Raw genomic sequence first — 10315 nt, 5'->3', positions numbered from 1 at the left:
GTGTGTGTGAGTGTGTTTGTGTGAGTGAATGTGTGTGTGTGTGTGTGTGTGTGTGTGAGAGAGAGAGAGAGAGAAAGAGTGTATAGTGTGGTGGGGTCACTTGTTCTGCAACATGAACCCAAGATCCCGGTTGAGGCTGTCCTCATGGGTACCGAACTTGGCTATCAGCCTCTGCTCAGCGACTCTGTGTTGTGTATCCCAAAGTCCGCCTCGGAGGACGTTTACCCAAAGATCCGAGGCCAAATGTCCTTGACCACGGAAGTGTTCCCCCAGTGGGAGGGAACATCACTCTCTTGTGATTGATGCACAGTGTCCATTCATCTGTTGCTATGGCGTCTGCATGGTTTCGCCAACACACCTTGCCCGAGGCATCCTTGCCTGCTACGTTTGAGATAGACAATGTTGGCTGAGTCACGTGAGTATCTGCTGTGTACGTGGTGGGTGGTATTCCCTCGTGTGATGGTAGTGTCCATGTCGATGATCTGACACATCTTGCAGAGGTTGCCTGAGGCTGATAGCTAAGTTCGATACTCATGAGGACAGCCTCAACTGTGATCTTGGGTTCATGTCACGGTTAACCTCACCACACGGTATACACACACACACACATTCACACAAACAAACATACACGCGCGCATGCACAAACACACACATTCTCTCAGACGCATATACTCCATCACATTCACGCACACTCTCTCTTAAGCACACACATACATGCCCACACACGCACGCACGCACACACACGCACGCACACACACACACACACACACACACACACACACACACACACACACTCCTTCTCTCACACACACTCACGCATACCTATAAATCTATGGGGTGAATTTGCATTTGCAGATTTATATTTGCAGACACATTCTATTTTGTTCAAAAAGCACACAATTTGTAGACACAGTCAGTCAATGGGACATTTTACAAATTCCTGCTTTGGAAATAAAACCAGTCTGACTCCAGGTTAAAACACAGACAGATTCTAAACAAGGTCTCACTCCTAAAATGCATTGTCTGACCCAAGATGTCACCTCTTGTATACATTGATAAAACCTTTAGTTATCTTGGGGCAATGACTCGAAAGAAATTCTGGGATTTGTATTTTATTCAATCGAAATCTGCATCTCCTTTCTAACTGGTTAAAGATTTAACAGGAGGGAGTCAGCCAGCCATTTTAGGTTTATTTGATACATTCACATCAGTGGATGATCCTCTGATCTTTTACATATAAGTTCATTGTCTTGATACTTCCTCTCTCACAAGCATCTGAGGAAGGAGCAGATCTTTGAAAGCTAGTGTGTTCAAATAAACCTGTTAGACTATAACTTGGCGTTGTGTGATTTTTGACCTTGTCCAACCCAGTCCAACACGGGCACCTCCACATCAGAGGGGGAGGAATGTAGTGATTGTAACATGGTCAGCCAGGTGTACCGCATTGAACAGGAGTTCCCTTACTGGGGCAGTTAATCTGGTCCAATCAGGAAACCCTGGCCGACAGATAAGAACAGGAATGTCAGAGGTTCTGTTCACTCTGAGAGCTATGTCAAGGATTCTCCATGTGTAAATAAGGGGTGACTTGATGATGGGATACCAATCTAAGTAGAGTTATTTCATTAACATTCACTTGAATGCAACTTAATGTCTTGCCTGAAAGACCACAGCTCTGAATGTGCAGCACTACTTCAGTAATGCTACATTAACCTGAATCGGACCTTGACATAATATGTAAGCATGATCCCACTGTCCAAACTTTTCCCCTTAAATACAAATCTGGTTAAAGCACTGTGGATGCTGGAAATCTGAAACACACAAATGTGTAAAGTTACTAGAGAAACTCAGCAGACCTAGCAGCATCTGTGGAGAGAAAACAGAGTTAATGCTTCTTCAGAACCTTCTGCACCCTTGGACCTGAAATGTTAACTCTGTTTCTCTCTCCACAGAGACTGCCACACTGGCTGAGTTTCTCCAGTTATTTCTCTTTTTGTGTGCTTCCGATCTCCAATATCCACAGTTCTTTGTTTTATATCTGGCTATAACTAACCATTTGCTTTTTCATTGTAAGTTGTAGTTGTACTATAAGCATTTTATCCATTATTAAAATTAGATTTCTTTATCGATTGGCTATTAACAATAGCAATTCACCTCCCAACTCTCACCGTAAGCCTTGATAATTGTTATCCACTTCATGGCTCTTCTGTTGCTTTACGTGATGCTATAAATATGCAGCTTTTGATGACGGTGCAACTTCACAATGACAGAGTGCAAATGTGTTTTATTGATAAAGAGGTTGTGGGTAAGGGATTTGAAAAATCACAAATCCTTGAGTAATCCTTCCTGTTCCAACTCACAGCACAAACACAAAGGCATTTTACTTTCTTGACTACATGGGTAAAGGAGAAGTACGCAGTTAAACCTTCATAAAAATGCATTGAGGAAAACCCTGTTGGGTATCTATAATTGCAACTGATTGAGCCAAACTGACAAATATGTCTGGAAAGAGGCAGGGTAATTGCATCTACTTAATAAAACCGATAGCTTTATTAAAATTGAAGCAGTATAAATTACCTTAGGCGCTATGTCATCAGCCGTTAACTTTAAGTCAGTTACTTATCATTTCATGTAGCTTAGGTGAAATTAAAATGAATAACTAGTTCTGCAGAGTGTCATCACTTATTAACTAATCGCCCGCAGTCAAATATCATTGTGCGAAATCGGAGTGTCTGGAAAATCAGTTAACCACAACCAGAGCTGGTCTTCCACCCTGCAAAGGCAGCCTGCAAAATACATTCCAAATCAGTCTTTGCTCCAGCACGTGAACTATTAACTTAAACATGCTTTTCGGGAAAATCATCTTTATTTTCAATGAACATTCGATGGGTTGGTTTCTTGGCACTCTTGAAGTGCAGTAGTAGTGCCCCTACTTCTGAGCTAGGTGACATGGGGTTCAAGTCGCACCAGCTCCAGAGGTATGTCATACCGTCTCTGGACAGGTTGATTAGAAAATATCTACAACGTAGAATCTCTACAACGTGGAAGCAGGCTATTCAGCCCATCAAGTCTACGTGGACCATCTGAAGAGCATCTCACCCAGACCTTTACCCTCTCCCTCTGACGCTGCATTTCCCATGGCTAGCCCACCTAAATTGCACATCTTTAGACCATGGGAAGAAGCCAGAGGAAACCAAGTAGACATGGGGAAAATGTGTAAACTCCCCACAGGCAGTTGCCCAAGTCTGGGATTGAACCTGTGTCCGTGGTACTGTGAGGGAGCAGTGCTAACCACTGAATAACCATGTCACCCAAGAGCCAGAACAGAAATTGCTGGAAAGGATCAGCAGGACTGGCAACATCTATGGAGAGAATGCAGAGTTAAAGTTTCAGGTTCAGTGATCCTTGCTCAGAACTGATGGTAGCTAGCAATCCCTAGAAAATATCTACATCTGTTCTTATTCACTGTGGAGCAGAGAGCCAGAGAAACCCGGTGTTAATGTAGCATTCTGGTGAGAAAGAACGGTGATGAACCAGGAATTGTTAGCATCAGCTGGATGTGCTACTGTGAACAGAAACTTGTGATAGAAAAGAGAAAAGGTGTATGTTCATATCAGACATCTCAAAGCGCTTTGCAGCCAATGAAATAATTTCAAAGTGCTGTCACTATTGTAATGCTAGAAATGTGGTGATTAATTTATTCTTTAATTATTTTCAAGGGGCATGATAATAATAAGCACATAATCTGTTTTTGTGATATTGATAGAGAGATAAATGTCATCCAAGACACCAGGGAGCCCTGTCCTGCAGAGCTGCCTGGGATTAGCTGCTGCAAAGTAAGGTCTGATTTTCCAAACTACTGGTTATGGCACAGTCAATTCCCAAACTTGCCTTCCAGGGAGAACAGTCCTTCTTTCACATTTCTCTTATTTGTTTCACACTCCCTCTTCATCCTTCTCTCCTGCCTCTCTCAGAACTGGTCAGCTGTGGCTCAGGGTTAGTATTTTTGCCTCTAAGTCAGAAGGTTCTAGACTTGAGGATAAAACCCAAGCCAACACTGCAGTGCAGGAATGAGGGAATGCTGCAGTGTCAGAAATGCTTTTATGTTGAAAGTGCTAACTTTCAGCTGAGATGCTAAACATAGGTGTTGTCTGCAAGATGACCATTAAATATACCATGGCACTTTTCAAAGAAAAACAGGGGAGTTTGCCTTGATGTCTTTTCTAACATGTATCCTTCAATCAACATCACTAAACCAAACGAGCTGGCCATTATCTCATAGCTCCTCAGAGAAATGCATTGGGTGCAAATTGGCTGCTACGTTCTCAACATTACAGTAGTGATCACACTTCAGAAATACTTCATTAACTATAAAACAGCTTGGGGCAGCTGGATGTTGTGAGAGGTGCTATAAAAATGCAGCTCTCTTCTGCTCTCTCCACTCTGTAATCAGCCCCTTCCACTCCCAAGCAGTCTAATATAAAAGAGCTACATTAAGGTAGAAGCAAAATACTGCAAATACTAGAGAACTGAGACTGAATCAGAAGGTGCTGAAGAATCTCAGCAGGCCTTACAGTGACTGTAAAACAGAGTGAAACATTTCCCATCCTGTACGACTCTCCTTTGGAAACTGAAAAGAGGTGGAAATGTGATGGATTCTATGCCGTTGAGAAAGGATGGTGGTCGTTGGGGGTGGAGGTCAGGTGTAACAAAAGGAAAGGTCAGGGTTTTAGTTAAAGGACTGAGGGGATGAAACACTAAAAGATGTCATAGAACATTGCGGAATGCGTTGCCAGAGAAGGTAGTGGAGTCGGCCTCATTAGGGACATTTAAGCGGCTATTAGATAGGCATATGGATGATAGTATAAGGTAGCGGTGGAGGTTAGATAGACCTTAGGTTTAGGGTAAAAGTTCGGCACAACATCGTGGGCCGAAGGGCCTGTACTGTGCTGTACTGTTCTATGTTTAACAGTGAAGGAAACAAAGTATCAGTCCAGTGTTAGTAGCGGAAGAAAGGACTGCACCGTCTGAAAGCAAAAGCATGAAAACAAGATGCCAACTGGTAGTTGGGGGGAAAGAAATCAAAATGAGCACAGGGTTGATGGTCTAAAGTTGTTGAACTTGATGTTGAGCCCAGAAGGCTGTAAAGTGCCTCATTTGGAAGGTGAGTTATTGTTTCTGCAGTGTGTGTCAAGCTTCACAGAAGCTACACTCCAGCAGGCCTGAGACAACAATGTGAACGTAGGACCAAGACAGCAAATTGAAAAGATATGGAACTGGTAGGCTGGGGTCATGCAGACCATGCACTTTCTGCTTGTGTTAGTATTCCTGATATCTTTCAGCTAACCAATCACAGCCGGGCTCCAAACCCAGTCACAGAATCACAGAGACCCTACAGTGTAGGTAGAGGCCGTTCAGTCCATCAAGTCTGCACTGACCCTCCGAACAGCATGCCACCCAGACCCATTCCTATGCATGCAACCTTGCATTTCCCATGGCTAATCCATCTAGCCTACACACCCCTGATCTATCGGGCAATTTAGCATGGCCAATCCAACTGACCTACACATCTTTGGACTGTGAGAGGAAACCAGAGCACCTGGAGGAAATCCACACATGGGGAGAGTGTGCAAAGACACACAGGCAGTCACCCCAGGCTGGAATCGAACCCAGGTCCCTGGCACTGTGAGGAAACAATGCTAACTACTGTGCCACTGTGCCTGGAGTCCAGGTATTTATTTCTTAATCTTCAGTTACTCAAAATTTTTTAATGATCTGAAGTTTGAATTAAATTCTGCTTTGCTTTTGGAAATTTAACCACAAGAAAGCATTGGTCTACCCACATCCTAAATTAAAAATACATCACATGCCCACATTTGAAGTCTATCAGATTTTATGAACTTGCAACTCAATGACCATCCACTTTTAAAATTGACGCTCATCAGCAAAAATCCTTTTCAGAACTGATTTTTTTTCTATATTATAATTTAAATAATTCAGAAATATTACAAGTTGAGGCCTTTCAGAATGTGTGAAGATGCTACATTTTACCGGCTGTCTGAGATGATGCTCACATCTTGGGTTCAGTGAGTGACTGCGTGGGGAATATTTGCAGGCCAGAACACAATCCTTTATATAGGCAAACTGCATGCTGACTGATGTGTTCCTCTGCAAGCAGCTGTAGTTATACCAGCAAACTGAAAGCAGCAGGGATCTGGTGTCCCTCTGAACGTTGCCTCACTCACACACATTGCCTTTTGGCTACCAAGGTTGAGTCTTTGTAGATGGATCACTGTTAATGGTGTAACACAGAAATGTGAGAGAAACACCCACCATTGATATGCCTTTTCAAATGTAGAGGCTGAAATGAAGCATAATTCTTGATTGTTAGGGGAATAAAGGGTTGCAGGGAGAAAGCGGGAGAATTGGGTTGAGAAACTTACCAGCCATGATTGAATGGTGGAGCAGACTCGATGGGCTGAATGGCCTAATTTCTGCTCCTATGTCTTATGGTCTTATAAAACTCCTACTGACACTAATGACCAAAATAATGCAACCAGCTTTTGTCTTTAAATGTGTTTTTTTCTCCCTCTTTGCAGAGTTTATTAAAATGTATGTAATTATCTTCAGCCTTATTGAAGCAGTAGCTCTTACAGCACTTTCTGCAGTATTGCCTGTTGAAGTGACAGGCCATGAGCACGCATATATATCAGAAGGACAATCGTGATGCATTCATCATATTTGCCAACTCAATAATATTAATGTGCCAACACTGCCCCCACTGCATAAGAAGAGGAACACCATCTGACTGCCTCTGATGGTTTTGTTTCACTAATCATGTGTCCTTCCTTGATGCTGCCAAATTGTTGTTTTGGAATTGAACACAACAAGAAAGTTACTTTTAGCAGCATCCTTTCTTTGCTTATTGAAGCCGGTAATGAAGAGTGACATTTTTCTACCTATTTTGGATACCCAGTCTAAGCAGTGAGCATTCTAAGGGCTGGTATAGCACAGGCAGATTCAAGGAAAAAAATCCCACTACTCTGCCCCATCAACAATCCTCTAAGGACTGGGGACATTTATACAGCCTCTGAGAATTTTTGTTTTCCAAATCACTGATGCTCAGTTTGGGATCTTGGCTCAGGATCTCATTACAGCCCTGATCTAAACATGAATGAAAGAGGTGGGGTGAAATTAGCACCTCTTGACATTAAGGCAGCATTTAACAGGGTACAGTATCAAACAGCCCTGGCAAAACTGAAGTCAAAAGGCAAACTGTCCAGTTATTACCTAACACAAAGGAAGATTTGATTCGATTTGTTTTATTGTAGTCACGTATACCCCAGTACAGTGAAATGCTTTGTTTGCAAGCAGAACAGGCGGATCAGAGCAAGCAAGGACTTACACATCATAGGGTGCTTAGACAGAGAGAGGCATACAGGTTACACTGCACAGGAGGTGCACGAAGCAAGATCAACATTACAGCATCAACATTATTTGAAACTAGTGTGTCAATTCCTCAGTCTGATAACAGCAGGGAAGGATCTGTTCCTGAACCTGCTGGGACATGTGTTCAAGCTTCTGTATCTTCTGCCTGATAGAAGAGGTTGGCAGAGAGCATTACCAGGGTGGGAGAGGTCTTTGATGATGTTGGCAGAGTTTCCGCAGCAACCAGCCGTGTAAATAGAGTCCAAATTTGGGAGATTGGCTTCCATGTTTATGATTATTGGAGACAAATAGGCTCAACCCCTGGGATATCACTACAGCTATTCCTCAGGGTTCTATCCAAATGTTAAATGTATTCATATCCGTCGTCAATGACCTTTCCACATAACATCAAAAGATAGAATATTTGCTGATAATTCCACAATGGTTAATAGCATTCACAACTCCTTCGCTGATGAGCCAATCCAGGATTGATCCTGACAAAGGGTTTCGCCCCGAAACATTGACTTCCCTGCTCCTCGGATGCTGTCTGACCTACTGTGCTTTTCCAGGCTCCCACCTATTGCCTCTGACTACCAACAACTGCAGTCTTTGTTGATTCCAATCAAGGACTGGATTGCAGCAAGACCTGGACAATATTTAGGCCTGTGCTAATAAGTATCAAGTAACATTGTGTCTCATAATTACTATTCAATGGCCCAATCTCCAACTGGAGAGAATCTAACCATCTCCCCATGCAATCCAATTACAATTACCATTGCCAAATCCCTCACCGTCAACATCCTGAGGGACATTGACTAGACATAACTGGACAAACCATGTAATACTGTGGTTACACAAGCAAGTCAAAAGTTATGAATTCTGGGTGAGTGACTCGTTTCCTGACTCCCCAAAGCATTTCCAAGATGCAAGTCAAGAGTGTGATGGAATACTCTCCATTTAGCTAGTAGAGTGCAGCTCCAGCAACACTCAAGAAGCTCAATCATCCTGATTGAGGTCAGCATACTCAACACAGAGCAGTGATTACACATGGGCCCTTCCTGGTCAATAATACTTCATTTTCACAATGCGGAATGCCGTGAACAATTGAGCTATTGAGAGAATTTATTTGTATGTGGTTTGTACCATATGTGTGGGAAACAAAGCTCATTGTGCATTAATTCTAATGGATAATACCCTTGCCTACATAAGTGCTTCCCAGTAGCACAACCATTATGCTTTTCAGACTGAAAGCAGACTAGCCAATGTCATTATTGTTAATTGTGATCTCACAAATAGAAACTTACCTGTATCAAGAAGCATTTAAGGCCACCCTAATAACCAAATTACATAATGCCAGAAACCTTGTGTTAAAGAAAGTGAAAATGGAAACACCAATTATTAGCAGGACAAAAAAAAATGATAGAAACAACAACCTCCTTCAGCTGACAACCTCACCTGTGTACACTGTGATGTAAAGGCTGTAGGACCCTGGGACAACCTTACAATGATGTCGTGGAGTTGCTCCTCACTGGGCATAAGTAGCACAGTGTGGGAGGAGTTGGAATGTTGCTTGGTTGAAGTCTAGACATGTGAGCGATTGAGAAAAGAGAAAGGAACCCATGCAGGTAAGCATGTGGAGTAGACTCATTAGTGTTAAATGGGAGACTTTATATAGTATATAATTTTTACATATACAGTGTTATAAAGAAGCCCAGGCCTGTAGATAGTTCTTGACCTTGCCTTCTCCTCAATCAGTCTGATGTATGAGGATATAAAGCCACACGACAAAAGAAACACATCCATACTAAAAGCTGATGAGTAACCAGGACTACATGGAATGCATCCAAGAATACCAAGGGAAGAATGGATAGAAATCATAGACTGACTAGCTATAATCTTCCAATCTTCCTCAGATACAGGGTTTGTGCCAGAGGACTGGGGAATTGTAAGTATCATTCCCTTGTTCAAAAAATGTCAGCAACTACAGGACAGTCAGTGTAACTTTGAGGGTGAGAATTTTTTTCAACTAATTGGATTAAATTTATTAATGAGTTTAATGTCGTATATGGATTTCAATATTGGATAAAGTGCTACATAATAGACTTACTAGAAAATCTGAAGCTATGGAATAAAAAGTACAGAGCTGAAAAAGGAAACAGAAGGTTGTGCTGAGCAGTTGTCTTTCCAGCTCGGGGCTCTGCTGAGATCAGTATATGATCCACTATTTTTCTTGATCTATATGAATGACCTCAACTTGGGTATACTGGGCACAATTTCAAAATTTGTAGATGACACAAAACTTGAAAGTACTGTGAGCTGTGAAGAGGATAGTGAGAGGCTTCAAGGGAATATAGACAGGCTGGCCAAACAGGCAGATATGTAACAGATTAAGTCTCTTATTTATTTGTAGGTGAGATGTGAATATTGCTGGCCAGGCCAACATTCATTACCCTTCCCTAATGTTGTGTGAGTAATTGGTGATGAGCTGGCTTCCTGAATCACTGCAATCTCTGTGCTATAGGTACACTCACAGCTCAGTCAGATAGGGAATTCTAGGAATCTGACCCAACAACAGTGAAGGAACAGTGATATAATTCCAAGTCAGGATGATGTGTGGCTTGGAGGGGAACTTGTAAGTGCTAACATTCCCATCTGCTGCATTTGTCCTTCTAGGTGCAGAGGTCAAGGAGTGGTTGGAGTGAAGTTTGGGGTGATATATTTTGGTATGGAGATTGAGCAGTGGAATATAAAATAAAGTGTGCAAAGTTTATGGAGGGACCTGGTGGCTCATGCGCACAACTCATTGAAGTTGACAGCAAATTGAGAAAGTAGTTAAAAGTGAATACAGGATCCTGAGCTTTCTAAATTCAGCTAAAGCATCTAAAATCAA

Source organism: Rhincodon typus, chromosome 27 (genome assembly GCF_021869965.1).
Source record: "Rhincodon typus isolate 14 chromosome 27, sRhiTyp1.1, whole genome shotgun sequence".
Classification (NCBI taxonomy): Eukaryota; Metazoa; Chordata; class Chondrichthyes; order Orectolobiformes; family Rhincodontidae; genus Rhincodon; species Rhincodon typus.
Note: the sequence above shows the minus strand (reverse complement) of the source record.